The sequence below is a fragment of the Lissotriton helveticus genome, chromosome 1_1 (genome assembly GCF_964261635.1).
Source record: "Lissotriton helveticus chromosome 1_1, aLisHel1.1, whole genome shotgun sequence".
Taxonomy (NCBI): Eukaryota; Metazoa; Chordata; class Amphibia; order Caudata; family Salamandridae; genus Lissotriton; species Lissotriton helveticus.
Window position 1 is genome coordinate 990,572,387 of NC_136057.1, and position 21,536 is coordinate 990,593,922.

The 21,536-nt window shown below is 41.5% G+C and overlaps 1 protein-coding gene and 1 long non-coding RNA gene across 2 annotated transcripts in view; both read right to left on the reverse strand.

Annotated features, from left to right (window-relative positions):
- The window catches only part of CHCHD3 (coiled-coil-helix-coiled-coil-helix domain containing 3), a 1,039,901-nt gene that overhangs the window by 724,684 nt on the left and 293,681 nt on the right, over positions 1–21,536 (reverse strand). The gene's annotated exons all lie outside the window — the stretch shown is intronic.
- On the reverse strand, positions 8,087–8,741 carry LOC144771626 (uncharacterized). The gene is made up of 4 exons (XR_013599398.1): positions 8,651–8,741; positions 8,450–8,556; positions 8,281–8,349; positions 8,087–8,189 (listed from the first exon to the last, which is right to left on the reverse strand). It is a non-coding gene; the product is annotated as an uncharacterized LOC144771626 (long non-coding RNA).

Sequence of the window (21,536 nt, forward strand, 5' to 3'; positions counted from 1 at the left end):
AGACCTAAAAAAATGAATAAAGTAGAATGCATGGCGTGGCACATAAGTTTAAACACAAGTTAATAAATTATAAGTATAACAGACCCAGGCATGTTTGACTACAGCAGCAAAGGAAATGCAACAATTATTCCCCCTCATTTTTCTTTATAGTAACAGTCCCACTTTGTACTCTGCCTATGAGAGAATGATGTGTGGTGCAAAATCAATAGCAACTACATCTATACATATGTGGGATAAATAACAGAAATGATCTAAAAATGGACTAACTTATCTGTTTTTATTTAAATTGCCATCATGATTACAATACAAAGTATAATTGCCAAGCACTACAAATAGATAAGCAAAGATGCCTATGTTCGGAATATAAAACAGTAAAATTAAAAACAATATCACTAATGAACATTAAAGCTGCTTCACAACAGACACAGCATTAAGCTTTGGTCTTAAACTGACAGTGTTTCAATCTTTATTTTAAAAAAAAATCAAAACAATAAAGGCATATCACAAAAAGTTTGGGAGAGAAATTCCTAATCCCCACGGCTTCAAATTTAAGCCAGATGGCCTCCTAGGTAATATTCAAAATGTTTAGCTAAATGTAACTGTGGATCTAAAACGGAGATAAAGTTTCGGGTATGAATGAAAAATTCTCATCACCAGCTACCATTTTGACAGTGTCTCAAGTTTCCCCATCTCTGTCAGAACCAAGAGCTAAGTTTGACAGCCCATGTTCAACTGCCAGACTCATATGTCTAATCAGTTTCAGAGACCATCAGGTCTATTCACCAAATTATGAACGGTAAGGCAGGGTTAGGTGAGCATCTAAAAGGAGTGTTTTGTGAGGGACACGCACCCACCCACAAAAAAGCGAGCCCATTTCTATACACCAACTGCACTTCTATAGTTACCAAAGCCAAAAAGGTTGTAAATGTACTCCAGCTCAGACTTGGAGAAAGTCAAGGACCACACATAGCCAACTACTGGTACTGCAACACCCTCCCATAAAAAATAAGGAAGGAAGGAACTTAAAATAGAACCTCAAACGAAATAATGTTAAAATAAATTAATTTATCTCGACTTTTTAAAGTATATATAAATCTAATGTAATAGAAATTATATACCAATAAAAACTTTTCACTATAAAATATTATAATAACCTGATGTAAAAATAAATGTAGCTGTCTAAAAAAAGTAATTAATTTGAATACATTCTCTGCACAACTTTCCGCAATTTTAATATGTAATAAACATTTTACTTCAGGAGGGATTTTTTCAATAAATCTTTAATACGTGTAAATTAATGTAATATATTTTAATTAAATATTTAAAGCACAAAGAAGTTAGCAGTGCTGTAGCTTTTTATTTTGCCGTACAATTAAAATAAATAAAATTAATTTACATTAAGATTTATCATAAAAATATTTTACTAGGATTTTTGTAAAGCTCAATACACTTTTGTACTTTTCCCTAAACTTTAACACAGAGATCTCCACTTTAGTAGCCGGGTCCTCTGCTACGCCAATATTTCACAAATGGAATTATTATTTTGGCATTACTGGGCAGCACCTACAAGCTGCCCATACTGAATTTGTAATTCCTTCCCCCAAAATTATCTTTCTGAAAACATTTTCATTTCCAAGAACCAGTATTCAAAGTAGATACACAATCCTTTATGTCAATCACATCAGAAGAGTTACTGGTAGTAACTCTACACTAACAAATTAGGCTACACCCAGTAAATCCTGGACATTGTGACATTTAAATCTACACTCTGTAGAAAAGTTACACTCCGAAATAGTGAATAGCCAAAAATAATAAAGTTACTACAAAGTATAAGACTACATTTACAATTGTAGATTTACTCATGTGACAACTTACCTTTGTTTATAGGCCCTATACATTTTGGATCCAAATAGATTATTCATATTTTAATTTTTTTATTCTGAGACAGCAATACATGAGTGAGACATAATGATGTCCTGTGCAAAGATTCTCCTCTGCTTGATTGTTAGCCAAAGCAAATTATAGTAGGGATGAAAGGAAGTTGAAAGTGTTAACCCATGGATCCATCTGTAGTTCAAATCATACCGTTATTGAAGATCATCTCAAGATTCCTTCAATGTCTACAAATCAATGGGGGAAACGCTCAGCTGGAAGAATGTGAGGATCTTGGCAGCCTAGGTCTGTAACTTTGCGATCTTGTTAGACATGGTTATCTCTTGAAGCATTGACATTTCGAAAAACAGATGGGGCAGAGGAAACATTATGGGCTATGATTGTCACAGGAGACAAGCATAGTAAATATCACCAGTTTACCGTGTTGGCCACTGTCTGAGAAGATGACTAGAACCAGTCTAAGATATACAAGCAAGTACCTAAGCTGTCCAGCCGACATATCAAGGTGTCAAAAGCCAATAACAAATCCAAATGTACAAGGGCAGGAGACACTAATCACAGCTATATTAACCTCAAGTACTACGGCATCATTCAAAAAGCACTTGATAAACAAAATCTACAGCCCTGGAAATCAGGATATTCAAAATTCAAAGTTACTACATAAGGAACACTTAATTCAATGAGTTGGTAACCCAAGTGTCCACAGTAAAGTCTCAAAGAAAAAGCAGCTAATGATGAATAAAGCCGCACAGCCCAAAGAGTCACTTCAGTGTATGTCAAAAAGATTGGTTTAATTAATAAACACTATTGCCCACCTCTACGGTCTGCTGCTTCTAGACCATGTAATAAGGTTACATAAAACACACAAAAAGAGAGACAACAGATATAGGCAGTCAAATGACCAAAGAAATGTTCTTGTGTCTTCAGATGATATATGAAGTTCTTCCTTATTGGCTTCAACCAAGTACACGTGCAGCCAACGCCTTTCTCCATAAAAAGGGCTTCATCAGGGTTGCAAATACAACATATTCACATCAACAAGGTACTGAACACAATATCAACAAATAAAAGTGGCCAATGTGAATAAACATCCTTTAGAGAGTAGACAAAGGGACAAACCCCATTGGTCCAGAGGCAAGTGAGGTTTGCGTTTTCTTTTAGCTCAGATCTTTAAAAATGTACGGCTTCCATACGTGAGGGAGTTCTTGACATCTACACCAGCTTTTTCTGGACATTCCCAATGGATCACGCTCTTGGATACCTCACCCTTGCTAATATTTGAACCTGAACCGACCTATTGAAAGTTCATTATTGATTGACCTAAGGTACCGTAACACGTCTTTGGTGGGATGGTTATTTGAATATGGGTATTTGATATTTGTTGAAGCCAATAAAGAAGAACTTTATAGATCATCTGAAGACTCAAGAACATTTATTTGGTCATTTGACTGCCTATAGCTGTTGCCTCTCTTTTTTGTGTGTTTTGTGTCCACAGTAACTCTCTGGAGCAAACATTCTCAGGAGTGAGAAAAAACAACAAGGTCTGCGGACGATTATTTTTTATTGATTTAAAAAAAACAAAAAAACAAGAGATATGGTTTCTATTTCCCTATAGCAACGTCAAATACCCATCTTAGAAATTGGAAGGGCACAATTTTACATTTAGTCAATCTTGATTCGGTGACTGGGTCCTGTCCTATTGTATCAGGAAATGTGCTCTGGAGATTGGGAAATTGCTAAATGCTACTGCTAACTATTGTACATATTATATAATCTTATTTCCTATTTTACCTAGCGCTGCTCTGACCAGAAATGGATCCTGGTGTATTTTACATAATAACAACAGGGGCATAAGACAGGGTTAAAGCGGGTGTTCAGAGCCCCACCTCCACTCCACAATAATTGTTAGAGAGGGGACCACGACCACTTGAGCGGTTGGGTCCCAAGAGCGACCTCCCTGCATTTGCAAAACATTACATACCATCCTATAAGTTTATAATGTTGCCTCACAGTGTTTACACCCACCGAGCTGTTCAGGCACCAATTATCCTCTTTATCTGTAGTAGGGACACAGAGGGGAGCATCTTTGGATTGCAACTGTAAATGACAGGGGGAACTAAGCACAATTAACCCTCCGTTGGCCTAACGAGATGTGAACGCAAGGAACTTTTAGGCTTTGAAACTGGTAAAAAGAACATTACTATGAAACAAGAGCATTATCAGGTCACTTTTAAATCTTTATAAAAATAGATCCATTAATATTGTATTACATAATAAACAGTTTTAAAAGTATCTGCCAAGTATCTCTTAAAAATGTTGTCAATTTCTTGGCTTAATTAGATATTGATATGTCGAAAATAGAAATAATATTTAAATGTGAAATCAAAAAGTGTTATTTTCACATTATATATTGCTTTTGCGGAGTGCACGTGCAAGCAGGGGGCCATTTGAGAGCCTGATAAAACAGGCACATGACCAGAAACCTCGTTCAACATGTCACATTTTTAATTTATTAAACATAATTGCCTTTGACTGCATGTGTCACCCTTGATACCAAATTGGAGCATTTCAATTCTAAATGACATCTTTAACTGCTAATAACTTCACAATCCATTACGGCACTCCTCAATTTATTTATAGATCAGGCGAGTATGTTTGTCTATCATTTCTCACCCTAGCATGCAGATAATTAAGGGGCTGATTACGAGTTTAGTGGTGTGTGAGCAGACCGCCACTGCCCCGCTCACAAGCAGCAAAATTTGACCACCCGCCAGATTCGAAGTTTTCTTCTGGTCTGGCGGGCGATCCTGTGGCGGTCCCACGGCGATACTGTGCTACAGCTCCTATGTAAGCGTTAGCAAGGCAGCGCCCTGGGAGCGCCAAGCCCATTCCTACACGGCATGAGATGTGAAGTCCATGCCATGCAGGAACAAGGGGTGAAAACACACAGGGGGAGACTCTTTGCCCCCTTGCATTAATCCCCAGGAGGTGAGGCAACAGGGGGCTCTGCAGAGCCTCCTTTGTTTCCTCATTGCTTTTCATTGGCGGGCTCACCGCCATGCAAACTGTGGCAGTGATGAACATCTTAATATGCTTGGCAGTGCGCAGTGGGTAGCGCCAGCATATTGCAAGCCTTTGAGCGCCTCCACCGCCGAGGGATCATGGATCCCAGACGGTTGTGATAGTTGAATGGCAGTCATACCACCAAACTCTTACTAAGGTGGTCTGACTGCCGGTGCGGCGGTTGCCGCATCGCCACAGTGGGTTTGGCGGTCCATCGGACCGCCAAACTCATAATTAGGCCCTAAATGTTTTTATATCTATTGGTTATATTTAAATTGAGACTCACTTACTAAATACAACTATTTCACAGAAAACAGGATGTACATCAATGTTTAGTTTGGATATACATATATATTCTATGTGTTCACATATTACATGTACTAAAGACCTTTCTCAACAGTGACTGTAAAAATACATGGACTTTTTTTTAAAAAACTTATTTTTATTAGCATTTTGTCATTGAACAGTACAGATCATATCTTCAGGCTTGTAGACAATAACATGTACAATCAATCATTCACAGAGGGGTAAAAATACATGGACAGATTAGTATTTATGTAGTACAAATATGGTTGCGAGCAATTAATTCTATTCATGGCAGGGGATGCAGTGAGATAATACAAGAAAGTGTAAACAAGTGACAGTGACTATTTATTACCCATATTTGAATTTTTAAAGGCCAGAGAGATATTAATTTGCTCACAACAACATGATGTTCCCTGAAGGGAGGTATTCAAGCCGAGCTCCCCAGTTTTCCAAGTCAGCAGCAGAGCCACTAGACCACATCTCCTCCCATATATATGCCCATTCTCTTAAGTGATGGACATTGATATTGAGGTGACATCCCTTTCCGTGACGTCATTCCAAGTGAAGTAATTGCAAACTGTCTCTGCAAATTAGTTCTTAAGGAATTCGTGGAGAGGATGTGGTTTTCATCCTGTTTTTTTGCACAGCCTCTTTATGTCTGCGTGTAAAACTTTATGGTTCCCTCACTACATCAACATGAGGTGTTACTGCAGAGGTCCCCACTCCATGGAGTGTGAATCAGAATGAGGCAGGGAGCGGCACACATGGAAACATGCAACCCCCGGAAGTATCTTTAAATCGCGAATGTACTATTAGCTCCTAGGATTGTGCAGGACGTGTAATGAGCCCCTAAATATATTAATGGAGACATGCAAAAAGTATAGCCAAAGATCCAGCTGCTTCAATTTAATTTCCAAATGTTGGCACATTAAATTTCAATAAAATACATGTTTTCTTGTTAATGAAGAAGCTGAGTTTTTCTGTTAAATTAGAATATTTGCAAATAGTTACACCAACGCATGAGTACAAAAATAACACATCTCAACTGCTACAGAAAAGCCAAATGCTCTTGTAGACGGAGTAAGATAATGGAAATGTATATTGTTCCTAAATAAATATGTTAGCCAAAAATATTTCTTGTTCTCTCGAGACAGACGAGAGCCGGCTGGAATAAACATGTTATTACACTCGCAATCAATAACAAAAAGCCTCCACATATTCCTGCTTACCGCAGGTTCAGTCCTGGTATTGATTTTAATATAATTTTTTGTGCTGCTTCCCAAAGGGCTTTTTTTAATAACGTTTTTCATTTTTCTTTAGCTGCGCGGAGTACTGAATATTGTATTCTCTAGGTGAAAAGAGTGGGTAGGAAAGGGGGAACACGAGACACCCCAGCGCTTCAAAGCACGAAATTATTAAATCGGGCCAGAACACTTAAAAAGAAAGACATGTTAAATACACGATGGATCTGATCCCATGTCTGCGACAGGGCAGTTTTATATGAGATTTGAGGAAAAAGAGGACTTTCCAAGCGGGAGCTCTATTTCCAGTCGAACCGGGACCTGTAACTTCCCCTGCTGGGCTCACCCCTCTGCCAGCTCCCGCCATGCCCCCTACCACAGGAAGAGGGCAACAGGAGCAGCAGCAAGAAGGGCCCCTCATGCCTGAAACTTTGGCAAAATCAGCTATTTACATGGGCATAAGAGGAGACAAGGAAGAAAAGGAGAACAAGAGTGAAGAAAATGCATAGGTTGTTCTCATTCCGCACAGAGAGAAGGCTAGGTCAGCGAGACGGGATGGCTGGTGCAGGGTCACCGGCTTCCTTCATCTAGAACATGGGCATTCAAAAACATTTTCCCGGGGGGCCGCAAAATTCTGGTCTATGGCATGACCGAGGGCCGCACTGATGCCAGCACTGGGTGTAGGGGAAGCATAGCATGTAGATCTAGAGGCTGTCTTTACAAATGAAGACTTTCCCTAACTGGAATTAACCATAAGTGCTTGCTGTATATTTAACATTTTTTCATGTACATGCTCAGTCAATTAAACAGCAGCCCAGTGCTGCCGCTGCCCAGGGGGGCGCATGTAAAGGTCAGGAGGGCCGCATGCAGCCCCCGGGCCATACTTTGAGTATGACTGATCTAGAAGATTGTGGTAGAAATCGGATGCAGGCTGTTACTGGAAAGGATATAGTCCTCCTATGCCGGAAAGAGGTATGATTTTTTAAGAAAAGAGGAGACCCGGTCACTGTTTTTCAATTCTGCAACTTTATTTTTTAGAGCAGAATTGCACCCTAAGTGATTCAATCCTTGGGCGCTTCACTTTTTTTTTTAATATGAAAAATTAGATAGAAGTTTTTTTTAATTTAGCAAAAAGTCCGAGGTTTACTCGTTGTCCTGCACCGAGGCATATATTTACAAGTACTCAAAACGATATATTTACAGATGTCAAACACAATTATTACAAAACAAAAAGACAAAACATTAAGCACTTTTGACCGAACAGATCAGAAAAGTCATTTCTTATGATAGTACCCTACTACCTATTACAACCAGACCACTCTAGTACAATTTTCATTAACGCTCTGGTCTGGTATCATACAGGCATGCGATTCATATTATGTTCAGTTTATTTCATATGACACATTAAACAAGCCTTATATGAAAGAAAAAAACATTCGAAATTCAAGCGAATGTGTGAGAAGCCGACGCGTTTCCGAGTCCGTATTTTATTTATCGGGCTCTTCTTCAGGGCTTTGAGTTGGGTACCTGTTTGGGCATAAGCGGAAGGGCTTATTTAGTATGGGACCTTTATTAGCATCGTCACTGGTTAATACGATATAGCGAGTTATTGTTACCTTATCGTAGAATTTTATGCTGGTTTGATCCATTCCTTAAGGGATCTTGGCTGAACAAATTCCCTGTGTTCTGCAATACAAACAATTCAATTGTTTCTGTTTGTTGTTCACGGGGGATATGTGTTAGTTGTTTTCTAAAGAAATTAAAAGCCGTGACTCACATGAGTTAGGGGTGATACATGTCTTCCAGTCGATGTTTCTTGTTGTTTGTTTTGGCAGTTGGTTAATATCTGTAACAATAATGGCGCGCTTTTTTTAGTTCCCATAGTTAAAAAATATATTTAGGCAGGTAAGGCTCGTGGGCTGGCCGCCCAGATAATATGCACTTACTTTTGGTTATTTGCCAGGGCGCGGTGCACCATGCTATTCCCAGACGAGGTTGAAGGGGAAGTGGAATCCGCCACCTCTTCTTACTTTATTTACAATTCACCGTTTATCTGCGAAGGTGAGGGGGATCATATCTTAGCAAAACGTGTTTCCCACATTTATGGTACATGTCATGTGAAGTTTGCAAAAGTTGCATAAACTTACTTCGTTCGATTCAGGAGCATGCCGAATGCTGGGTTATTCAGTAGGTGGGGGTGCTGCCCTTTACAGTCTTAATTGAGGGTTGCCGCCTGTGCTGCGGATACAGAAATGAAAAATATATTGTACTTTCTGTACCCTGCATACTCATGCTATTTTTATTAAGCGGGCGTGCGCGGCGTTTTACCTGCAACTTTCAGTGCTGCTTCTATCTGCCACAGAATCACTCGTGTGAGTGACTATTGCGGTCACATGATTCCTTAAGGCTTGTCATGTGACGTGCTGCTTCTGGGACATGTAGTTTCGAACTTCAATTGATCAAGAGGACATTTAATTTAACACTTCTGGGACGTGTAGTCCAAAAGCTTCATTAAGTCAGTGGAGTGTTGTTTTTCATGTAATAAAAGGCAAACTTATGACAGTGGTCAAAGTCACATGCGGCCCGTTTACAGATTATAGCATTCTCCGTATTCATTCAAACCTGTACTCACGCAGTCATATTTTAAAATCAGATATGCTTCTCTCTGTAGTAGTAGCGCTTCAACATTTCCACCTCGTAGGGGAGCCTTTGTTTTTGACAATACTGACCATTTTAAATCTTTTTCTGAGTGGCCTTGATCGATGCAGTGTTGGACCATTGGTGCATTCAATACCTTTTGTTTGATCCTTGATCGGTGTTGCGCCAATCTTTGTGTGATTTGTTGTGTGGTTTTAACGATATACAGTTTGTCGCAAGGACAAATAATCACATAGATAATGTTTTTGCTTTTACAATTAGTGAACTCTGTGTGAGTCCATCTAATGGTGTTGTGTTCAAACAAAGAACCTTCAATAGTGCTTGCGCACGATATACAGGTTCCACACTTATGATGGCCCTTCACTGGATCAAACTTCCATAATGAGCGTAAGTCACTCTTCATTTGGGGGATACTCAAGTCAGCCCTTATTATTTGCTGTCCTATGCTTTTGTTTTTTCTCAGTGCAAACATCGGTTTGGGAAATGGGATATTCAAGTTGGACAATAAATGCCAATTTTTCAAGATTATTGATTTGAATTTGTTGGTCAGTGGGCCGTATGTGGTCTCACATACCAGTTGTTCTAGTGGCTTTTTGTCTTTTTTTATTAGTAAATTTTCCCTGGGCGTGAACCATGCGCGTTTGGTCGCATGTTTTAGCATTTTTTTAGGGTATCCTCTTCTGGAGAGTTGATCACACAAGACTTCTGCATTTATTAGATAGTCTTCTTTTCTGGAACAGTTGCGTCTAATTCGAAGCAACTGACTGTAAGGTAAGTTTTGTTTCAGACTCTGTGGATGAAAGCTCCGATAGTGGAGAATGCTGTTCCTATCTGTTTTTTTACGGTATAGAGTTGTGGCTAACTCACTGTTTTCATGAAACACTTCTACATCCAGAAATGTTAATCGTGTGTTACTGTTGGCCATGCTGAATTTAATATCAGGGTGTCTGGCGTTTAACCATTCGTGGAACTCTATCAATTGAGTCTCGGTCCCTCGCCACTGGCACCAGACGTCATCAATATAACGATACCATCTGACGATATGTGCGCCATATGGATTGTTCTGAAAGATGAATCGTTCTTCATACAATGCCATGAAGAGCACCGCCATCTCCGGTGCATAAGGACACCCCATGGCGGTGCCCTTCACCTGCATGTAAAAAGTTTCCATAAATCTGAAAAAATTTCGTTTTAAAGCCAAGCTTGCTAGTTCGATTATAAATTTTGTTGGAACTCTATGGGGTCTGGGGGTCTGGGCCTTGTGTCTAGAAAGAATTCGATGGCTTCAAGTCCCTCCTCTTGGGGAATTTGTGTATATAATGAATTGACATCGAATGTCACCATTAATTCTTGTTGGTCATCAAAGGGTGAACTTTCAATTTTAGTGATAAAGTCTGCTTTATCTTTTATGTATGACCTAACCTCACACATGAATGGTTTCAGGAACACATCGACATATTTTGCGAGTGGCTCTAGGATAGAGTCACACCCGGAGACTATCGGTCTTCCGGGCGGGTGTTGTAAGTGAGTGAGGAGAGAACTACTTGCTCGAATGTCAAAATTTGTTTTGGAACCATTTGTGGTGTGGGAGTGAAAGTTGACTTGTTTGAGAGATTTGATGGTTCTGGTGTCCTGTTATTCTCTTTATCATGAAAGAAGGCTTTCATGATAAAGAGAATAACAGGACACCAGAACCATCAAATCTCTCAAACAAGTCAACTTTCACTCCCACACCACAAATGGTTCCAAAACAAATTTTGGCATTCGAGCAAGTAGTTCTCTCCTCACTCACGCAGTTAGGAAAACAAAAACATTACTACAAAAGAAATATCACAAAAGACCAACAGTTGGCCATTAAACAACTCAGTGCAGACACATCAATAGTGGTCAAGCCGGCTGACAAAGGGGGCGCCTTAGTGCTATGGCAAAAAGAAAAATATGTAGAGGAGGCAAAAAGTCAAATAGAAAACACGGAATGGTACAGGAAGTTAACTGAAGATCCATCCAACATGATCCAATATGAAATTCAAATACAACTGAAGCAAGGTTTGGATGAAGGCATATTAGGCCCAAAAGAATTTGACTACTTGAGTAAGAAAAATTCGCGAACACTGGTGATTTATTTCTTACCCAAAGTACATAAAAACTTACAACACCCGCCCGGAAGACCGATAGTCTCCGGGTGTGACTCTATCCTAGAGCCACTCGCAAAATATGTCGATGTGTTCCTGAAACCATTCATGTGTGAGGTTAGGTCATACATAAAAGATACAGCAGACTTTATCACTAAAATTGAAAGTTCACCCTTTGATGACCAACAAGAATTAATGGTGACATTCGATGTCAATTCATTATATACACAAATTCCCCAAGAGGAGGGACTTGAAGCCATCGAATTCTTTCTAGACACAAGGCCCAGACCCCATAGAGTTCCAACAAAATTTATAATCAAACTAGCAAGCTTGGCTTTAAAACGAAATTTTTTCTGATTTATGGAAACTTTTTACATGCAGGTGAAGGGCACCGCCATGGGGTGTCCATATGCACCGGAGATGGCGGTGCTCTTCATGGCATTGTATGAAGAACGATTCATCTTTCAGAACAATCCATATGGCGCACATATCGTCAGATGGTATCGTTATATTGATGACGTCTGGTGCCAGTGGCGAGGGACCGAGACTCAATTGATAGAGTGCCACGAATGGTTAAACGCTAGACACCCTGATATTAATTTCAGCATGGCCAACAGTAACACACGATTAACATTTCTGGATGTAGAAGTGTTTCATGAAAACAGTGAGTTAGCCACAACTCTATACCGTAAAAAAACAGATAGGAACAGCATTCTCCACTATCGGAGCTTTCATCCACAGAGTCTGAAACAAAACTTACCTTACAGTCAGTTGCTTCGAATTAGACGCAACTGTTCCAGAAAAGAAGACTATCTAATAAATGCAGAAGTCTTGTGTGATCAACTCTCCAGAAGAGGATACCCTAAAAAAATGCTAAAACATGCGACCAAACGCGCATGGTTCACGCCCAGGGAAAATTTACTAATAAAAAAAGACAAAAAGCCACTAGAACAACTGGTATGTGTGACCACATACGGCCCTCTGACCAACAAATTCAAATCAATAATCTTGAAAAATTGGCATTTATTGTCCAACTTGAATATCCCATTTCCCAAACCGATGTTTGCACTGAGAAAAAACAAAAGCATAGGACAGCAAATAATAAGGGCTGACTTGAGTATCCCCCAAATGAAGAGTGACTTACGCTCATTATGGAAGTTTGATCCAGTGAAGGGCCATCATAAGTGTGGAACCTGTATATCGTGCGCAAGCACTATTGAAGGTTCTTTGTTTGAACACAACACCATTAGATGGACTCACACAGAGTTCACTAATTGTAAAAGCAAAAACATTATCTATGTGATTATTTGTCCTTGCGACAAACTGTATATCGGTAAAACCACACAACAAATCACACAAAGATTGGCGCAACACCGATCAAGGATCAAACAAAAGGTATTGAATGCACCAATGGTCTAACACTGCATCGATCAAGGCCACTCAGAAAAAGATTTAAAATGGTCAGTATTGTCAAAAATAAGGCTCCCCTACGAGGTGGAAATGTTGAAGCGCTACTACTACAGAGAGAAGCATATCTGATTTTAAAATATGACTGCGTGAGTACAGGTTTGAATGAATACGGAGAATGCTATAATCTGTAAACGGGCCGCATGTAACTTTGACCACTGTCATAAGTTTGCCTTTTATTACATGAAAAACAACACTCCACGGAATGAAGCTTTTGGACTACACGTCCCAGAAGTGTTAAATTAAATGTCCTCTTGATCAATTGAAGTTCGAAACTACATGTCCCAGAAGCAGCACGTCACATGACAAGCCTTAAGGAATCATGTGACCGCAATAGTCACTCACACGAGTGATTCTGTGGCAGATAGAAGCAGCACTGAAAGTTGCAGGTAAAACGCCGCGCACGCCCGCTTAATAAAAATAGCATGAGTATGCAGGGTACAGAAAGTACAATATATTTTTCATTTCTGTATCCGCAGCACAGGCGGCAACCCTCAATTAAGACTGTAAAGGGCAGCACCCCCACCTACTGAATAACCCAGCATTCGGCATGCTCCTGAATCGAACGAAGTAAGTTTATGCAACTTTTGCAAACTTCACATGACATGTACCATAAATGTGGGAAACACGTTTTGCTAAGATATGATCCCCCTCACCTTCGCAGATAAACGGTGAATTGTAAATAAAGTAAGAAGAGGTGGCGGATTCCACTTCCCCTTCAACCTCGTCTGGGAATAGCATGGTGCACCGCGCCCTGGCAAATAACCAAAAGTAAGTGCATATTATCTGGGCGGCCAGCCCACGAGCCTTACCTCCCTAAATATATTTTTAAACTATGGGAACTAAAAAAAGCGCGCCATTATTGTTACAGATATTAACCAACTGCCAAAACAAACAACAAGAAACATCGACTGGAAGACATGTATCACCCCTAACTCATGTGAGTCACGGCTTTTAATTTCTTTAGAAAACAACTAACACATAGTCCCCGTGAACAACAAACAGAAACAATTGAATTGTTTGTATTGCAGAACACAGGGAATTTTTTCAGCCAAGATCCCTTAAGGAATGGATCAAACCAGCATAAAATTCTACGATAAGGTAACAATAACTCGCTATATCGTATTAACCAGTGACGATGCTAATAAAGGTCCCATACTAAATAAGCCCTTCCGCTTATGCCCAAACAGGTACCCAACTCAAAGCCCTGAAGAAGAGCCCGATAAATAAAATACGGACTCGGAAACGCGTCGGCTTCTCACACATTCGCTTGAATTTCGAATGTTTTTTTCTTTCATATAAGGCTTGTTTAATGTGTCATATGAAATAAACTGAACATAATATGAATCGCATGCCTGTATGATACCAGACCAGAGCGTTAATGAAAATTGTACTAGAGTGGTCTGGTTGTAATAGGTAGTAGGGTACTATCATAAGAAATTACTTTTCTGATCTGTTCGGTCAAAAGTGCTTAATGTTTTGTCTTTTTGTTTTGTAATAATTGTGTTTGACATCTGTAAATATATCGTTTTGAGTACTTGTAAATATATGCCTCGGTGCAGGACAACGAGTAAACCTCGGACTTTTTGCTAAATTAAAAAAAACTTCTATCTAATTTTTCATATTCAAAAAAAAGTGAAGCGCCCAAGGATTGAATCACTTAGGGTGCAATTCTGCTCTAAAAAATAAAGTTGCAGAATTGAAAAACAGTGACCGGGTCTCCTCTTTTCTTAAAAAATTGTATATGTTGTCCAACCCGGCCACAGTGCAGGACACAACCCCATGTGCTAAAAAAGGAAAGAGGTATGAGGCATAGGCACTCATTTAGACTTTGGCGGCAGACATCAGCAGGGGTCAGGTCCATTCACAATATTTCCCATTCTGTTCATGGGGTTTTTCACTGAAGACCAACTATGCTGGCTAAGTCCACCAGTCAAAGATTTTAAGGAAACATAAAAATCAACATCCGTAACGCACTAGAATTTTTATCCAAAAGCATTGGGGTATTTTTTTTCCTGACCATCTGTAGGAATGCAGCGTGGAAAGAAAGCCCTTGCCTCTGAGTTGCAGTCCCACACAAGACTCTACCTCAAATCTAGTGATCATGCGCGTCTTCTGGAGGGGAAAAGGCTGGAAAAATGACCAGAGTGTGGGGGTCGCTTGGACAGTAGGACTGCATCTCAGAGGACCTGAATGAAGGAATGAATATGCCATTTATAAAGCGCACAAATGTCAAACACATCTAGGGGCTGCTGACCGGAGACTGGAAGGTGAGTGCTGCAAATAAATGGATTAACAAGACTGGAATATCCAAGGTTTCAACAGTTTTTAAATTAAAATTAATCAGGAGATGCACAAATGTTCAATGGCAAAGCGTTCCAGCCTTTAGGGACAATGTAAGAAAAGGACCGACTCCCACCGTTCCCCCAAGCACGCACGACGCACCGTAGAAACCTCAAGCAATAACTGATTTGAGGATCTCGAAGATCGGAGGCCTGAATTCTATTCCTCAGGTAGATGAGACATTTGTAATGGAAAGCTCGGAGGGTAAGCAGCAAACATTAAATAAAATGCGCTGATGGACTGGGAGTCAATGTAAAGATTTTTAGTGGCCAGAGAAAGGATTCGTGTCTGGGAATGTTTAAAAGGAGGCCGAGCTGCAGCATTGTGAACCAACTGAAGGAGGTGTAGGAGATAATCTGGAAGGCCCAGATTCAAAGTATTTGCATAGTCAAGGCGAGAAGTGCTAAAGGAGTGTAAAATAGTTTTTCTAGTGAATTCAGGGACCCTTTTCAACAGTTTAAGACTTCTTAGAATAAAAAAAGAGGTACTGGAGACCGCCTTCACCAGGAGGACAAAGAAAAGATCATAATCAAATCGGACCTCCAAATTCCTTCTGTGCTCCCCAGGTGGAGGGGCAGCAATAGCTACCAGCCACCCTGCACTAGACCAGAGAGGGGGACCTGTGGAAAAGCACACATTAAGCTTCAAACAGCTATGCTTCATCCAGTCTGCCACTTTCACCAGGAAAGAATGTTGTAGATTACTATAGGCCTCAGAGAAGGATGACAATAGATGATTGTTTTCCGCATATGACACTATCTTAAATCGTAGAGGCATAGCTACCAAGGCTTCAAATTGCTATGTATGATTATTTTTAATAATTTCAGTGTATTTATGAGTGACATTTCAACAACTATGAGTGACACTTTCTCACAAGCAAAATCAAGTCACAATCAAGGTTGATCAAGTTTAGGCAAAGTTTAGCTTTTATCCATAAACGAAATTTGATGGCCTGTAAGCGGTATGTACCTGGGGCCTCTCGACACCTTGGGAGTGAGCAAGATAATATATGGGCGGCCAGCAGCGTCAGTGAAAGATAATCATTATGTTGTCTGGGAGGAGGGGTGCCAGAAGCATAAGAACCCATGCGAGAGAGGCCCCAACACATCATCATTGACAGTGAGTAACAATGCTCACAAATGATGGTTGTTGTGAGCACCCATCCACTCTGACTCAGACTGCAACAGGTGAGGCAGCGGTAGGCGCCTGATCATGTGGCGCTGTCCAATTTAACACTGACAGTGTACTGTCACACTCCATGGTGGCTGGTCTGCTTACTTGTAACTTTCACATTAACTTGACCAAACCCCCACCCTCCCCCCCCCGTCCCCCTCCACTCCGACCCTCCCAGGCTCAGCAATATTGAATTTTCGCCACGGGCGGTGGCCATAATGATACATTACAGCCAGAGTGTAGGCAGCACGGCCGGGCTGGCGAGTGCCGAGCACCACCATTACTGCAGTCCGGCCCGCTGCCACCCGCAAAACAGCCAGCCGCTCACAACTTAAACTCCCCGCAGCAGCCTGAAGGATGTAACATCCCCTGCAGCACCACAGGCTGCCACAGCCAGACTTACAACAACCTGACTGTGCCGCAGTGTTTAATTTGTAAAAAAAATGTAGTGCCTGGGCCCTCAACAGGAGAACACTAGAACTTGCACAATCCGTTGCCCCTGACAGCACTGCCAATGACAGCACCAACACACTACTAATCATCACACTCTTAAAAGTGTGACAATTACTACTATTACTGAGCTCCAAAGCTATCAGAATGGCTTTGGAGACACATACTAATAATTGGAAAAGTAAATTAAAATAATAAACAGACGTTATTGCGCTTGTACCTAAATTGGCAGACACCACTACCATGTGGCAGACTGTCATAAGCCCCGGTGCTGGCCGTTAAGTGTTGGTGCTAAGCACCGGAAAGCACTGGCACAAATTAAGCACTGCTGGGCTGTCTCATTGGGCACTACCTTGTGTCATCATGCAGCAGGCTGTCTGACTCGGGAGAGATGTGCCCAGGCCACGGGCGAGGCAGGACGTGCTGCCAACTGCTACACGCAGGCAGCGCTTCAGACTCATACATAATGCGGAAAGCATCAGATATGAGTGACAATGCATTTCAGTGCAGTGATTCGGAGCACCACACTGAAATGCGTAAGTCTAACCCCTGATGTGTGGCACTTAGAGGCTGGATAATTCCAGCGAGGGGAGTCCTATAGACATTGTAAAGTGGGGGGCTCAAAGCCCAACCCTGTGGGACACCATGAGTCCGTGGCTTTAAAGTCGCCAAAAAAAAGAGGAAGAGAGACTGACTGAAATCAATGAGAAAAAGGACCTCAGCCAGTGTAGCTCCAGACCATCAATGCACCAATCAGGTAAAAGCAGAAGCAGTATACAGTGTGAGACCATTTCGAAGGCTGAGGACAGATCTAATAAGATCACTATTGCTGCACACTCATAATCAAGACCCAAGGGACTAGCTACAGTAATCACCTGAATGAAAGCAAGAAAACTACATTTCCCATGAAGGCACAGGACTCAAGCTTTGCAAAGGGTGGCGGCCTACACTATACATTTCTGATGGTCCTTAGTGTCCGTGCTCAGCAACCGTGATACATAGGGCTGCAATTAGGACCTGATGTTTGGAAGCTGGAATACCCATCGCGTGTCCTTGTAAGATTTTGTCAGACATCTTTGGAATAAGATAACTATTGTTGTACCACACTCATTTGATGATAATGGCTTACACATTACTGTTTATTCCTACAAGGAATCATCAAACAAGATTGCGAACTCCTATTCTCTGCGTTTTCCACAAGGAGTTTCCCACTAGGGTTAGGAACTCATATTCAGGGCTTTGCTAATTGTCATAAGTCTTCCATTAAGAGTAGGAACATTTATGTACGTTTTTTTTCCATAAGCGTTTATCCACTGGGATAAGAATTCTAAAGTAATTTCAAAGGTTTAACAAGAGGTGTTAGTGGAATCACATTTGCACAGACTATAATTTATAAAAACAAGTATGGTATTAAGGTGTCCATTAGAATAAGGACACGACTGCTAAGTTAGTATGTGAACTGCATAATGTCAGTGAACGTTTTTCATTTTCTAGTTATCAAGGCGTTACATTAAATATAATCCTTGCCATAAAGTATTATTGCATGATATGAAAGGGAGTTCTCCTCAGCAAACAACATGTAGTTATTCAGAGTTATTCACACATGTATTGATGTTCATTGCAATTCCACGTAGGAAAAATATTGAGATTCGTTCCAAAATAGAGAGTAGAAAATACAGAGATCGTGAGATGGTATATCATATAGAATATTAGACGCTAGGTGTTCAAGGTGTATCAAGGTCATGCTAGAAGACTTCACTTGCCTTTTGTTATCAAGGATCCTGAAGTGCACATTTAACTCACATGTGCTACTAGGCAAGGTGGCAATATCTAGCGTCTCGGTTTCTCACTTTTATGTAATTCCCCTTCCCCAGGTATACATCCAACTCATCTAACTTACATATAGTTAATGTAGGGTTGGCACGAGAGTCAGAGCAGTGTGAAAGCAGTCATCGTTCCCGTAGGATATGGATTGCAAGGTTAATGCATGCTGACACCAGTACGTGCATGCAGTGTATAGGGGATGCAGAAAGGACAAGCATTTGCAATGCAATAGGTCTCGCATTAGGAAAGTTTGAGCTATTGGTCTTGTAAATGACACATTTTTTATTTATGTGTTGGTTTTGAAAATAGCGAAATTAATAGCTTTGCCATTTGCAATGCCAATACTTTTATCGTTTGCAAATGTGACACCTATAGCATTTGTAATGCAACATGTTTTGTATTTATGTGACTTAGATGTATTGATATTACACATAACAATGGCTTTTAATTTTTCTAAATAATTAATACTTAAATAAAAGTTATTGTAATTTATAATGGCAATAGCTTAAACTTTTGTAAATAACTTTTGTGAAGATTATGTTCAGTGTATTTTATTGTGACGAAAATCCAAGAACAGAAGTGAAATATTAACACCTTTTTATGACATTTGTAATAAAGCTTGAAACATTGAGAGAAAATATTTGAACCAGTTGTTGTTGAATGGTTGCACAGATTGATGCTGTGTTGGCGCTCAGTGATGCTGTGGTGGCGACGAGTGATGCTGTGGCGTTCAGTGATGCTGTGGTGGCGCATAGTGATGCTGTGGTACCCCTGAGTGATGCTGTGGTACCCCTGAGTGATGCTGTGGTGATGCAATAGATAGAGTGAGTGCGATAGATAGCTAGAGGGAGGGCGATAGATGTAATGTAAAAATCACTTATATAGCGCAAAAACTGTCACCCTATGGGTATCCTGGCGCTTTTAGAAATGGTGATGGTCAGCACGTTACCACCCCGTAATAGGCAGTGAAAGAACTAGTTTTCCATCCTAGGAAACAACCAGGTTTTCAGATTCTTTCTGAAACAGGTCCAAGAACTGGCCTGTCTGATGGTCTGGGGCAGCTAGAGGGAGGGCGAAAGATAATTAGAGTGAGGGCGAAAGATAGATAGATAGAGTGAGGGCGATAGGTAGATAGCGTGAGGGCGATAGGTAGATAGCGTGAGGGCGATAGATAGAGTGAGGGCGATAGATAGATGTGTGTGGTTGTGTGTGTGTGTGTGGTTGTGTGTGTGTGTGGTTGGGTGTGTGGTTGGGTGTGTGGTTGGGTGTGTGGTTGGGTGTGTGGTTGGGTGTGTGGTTGGGTGTGTGGTTGGGTGTGTGGTTGGGTGTGTGGTTGGGTGTGTGGTTGGGTGTGTGGCTGTGTGTGTGGTTGGGTGTGTGGTTGGGTGTGGTTGGCTGTGCGTGTGGCTGTGCGTGTGGCTGTGCGTGTGGCTGTGCGTGTGCCTGAGCGTGTGCCTGAGCGTGCGGTTGAGCGTGTGGTGAGCGTGTGGTGAGCGTGTGGTGAGCGTGTGGTGAGCGTGTGGTGAGCGTGTGGTTGAGCGTGTGGTTGAGCGTGTGGTTGAGCGTGTGGTTCTGCATGTGATTTTGCGTGTAGTTGTGCGTGTAGTTGTGTGGAGTGATGTTTGTGTTGTGTATGTGTGGTTGTGTGCGTTTGTGTGGTTGTGTGTGCAGCTGTATGTGTGTGTGTGCGTGGTTGTATGTATGTGTGTGTGCGGTTACAGAAGGATGTATGTGGAAGAGAGCAGCAGATCAGCACAGCAGAAGAGAACAGGGGGTTAAAGAAGGAGGCGGGTGGAGGAGAACAGCAGATCGGTACAGGAGAAGAGAACAGAACAGGGAGCTAGCGAGGGAGGCGGTGGAAGAGAGCAGCAGATCAGTACGGGAGAATAGAAGAGAACGGGGAATTAGAGAAGGAGGTGGGTGGAAGAGAGCAGCAGATCAGCACAGCAAAAGAGAACAGGGAGTTAAAGAAGGAGGCGGTGGAAGAGAGCAGCAGATCAGCACAGCAAAAGAGAACAGGGAGTTAAAGAAGGAGGTGGGCTGGAAGAGAGCAGCAGATCAGCACGGTAAAAGAGAACAGTTAGTTAAAGAAGGAGGTGGGGTGGAAGAGAGCAGCAGATCAGCACTGGAAAAGAGAAGAGAACAGGGAGTTAGAGAAGGAGGCACGGTGGAAGAGAGCAGCATATCAGCACGAGAGAAGAGAAGAGAACAAGGAGTTAGAGAAGGAGGTGGGTGTAAGAGAGGAACAGATCAGCACAGCAGAAGAGAACAGGGAGTTAAAGAAGGAGGTGGGGTGGAAGAGAGCAGCAGATCAGCACAGGAGAAGAGAATAGAACAGGGAGTTAGAGAAGGAGGCGGGTGGAAGAGAGCAGCAGATCAGCACGGGAGAACAGAACAGGGAGTTTCAAGTAGGAGGAGGGTGGAAGAGAGTAGGAGATCAGCACAGGAGAAGAGAAGAGAACAGGGAGTTAAAGAAGGATGTGGGGTGGAAGAGAGCAGCAGATCAGCACAGGAAAAGAGAACAGGGAGTTAAAGAAGGAGGCGGGTGGAAGAGACAGAAGATTCGCACAGGAGAAAAGAACAGAGTTAAAGAAGGAGGCGTGTGGAAGAGAGCAGCAGATCAGCACAGGAGTAGAGAACAGGGAGTTAGAAAAGGAGGCGGGAGGAAGAGAACAGCAGATCAGCATGGGAGAAGAGAACAGGGAGTTAGAGAAGCAGGTGGTGGAAGGAAACAGCAGATCAGCACAGGAGAAAAGAACAGAGTTAAAGAAGGAGGCGGGTGGAAGAGAGCAGCAGATCAGCACAGGTGAAGAGAACATGGATATAAAGAAAAAGGCGGGTGGAAGCGAGCAGCAGATCAGCCTGGGAGAAGAGAACAAGGAGTTGGAGAGGGAGGTGGGTGGAAGAGAGCAGCATAACAGCGCAGCAGAAGAGAACATAGAGTTAAAGAAGGAGGCGGGTGGAAGAGAGCAGCAGATCAGCACAG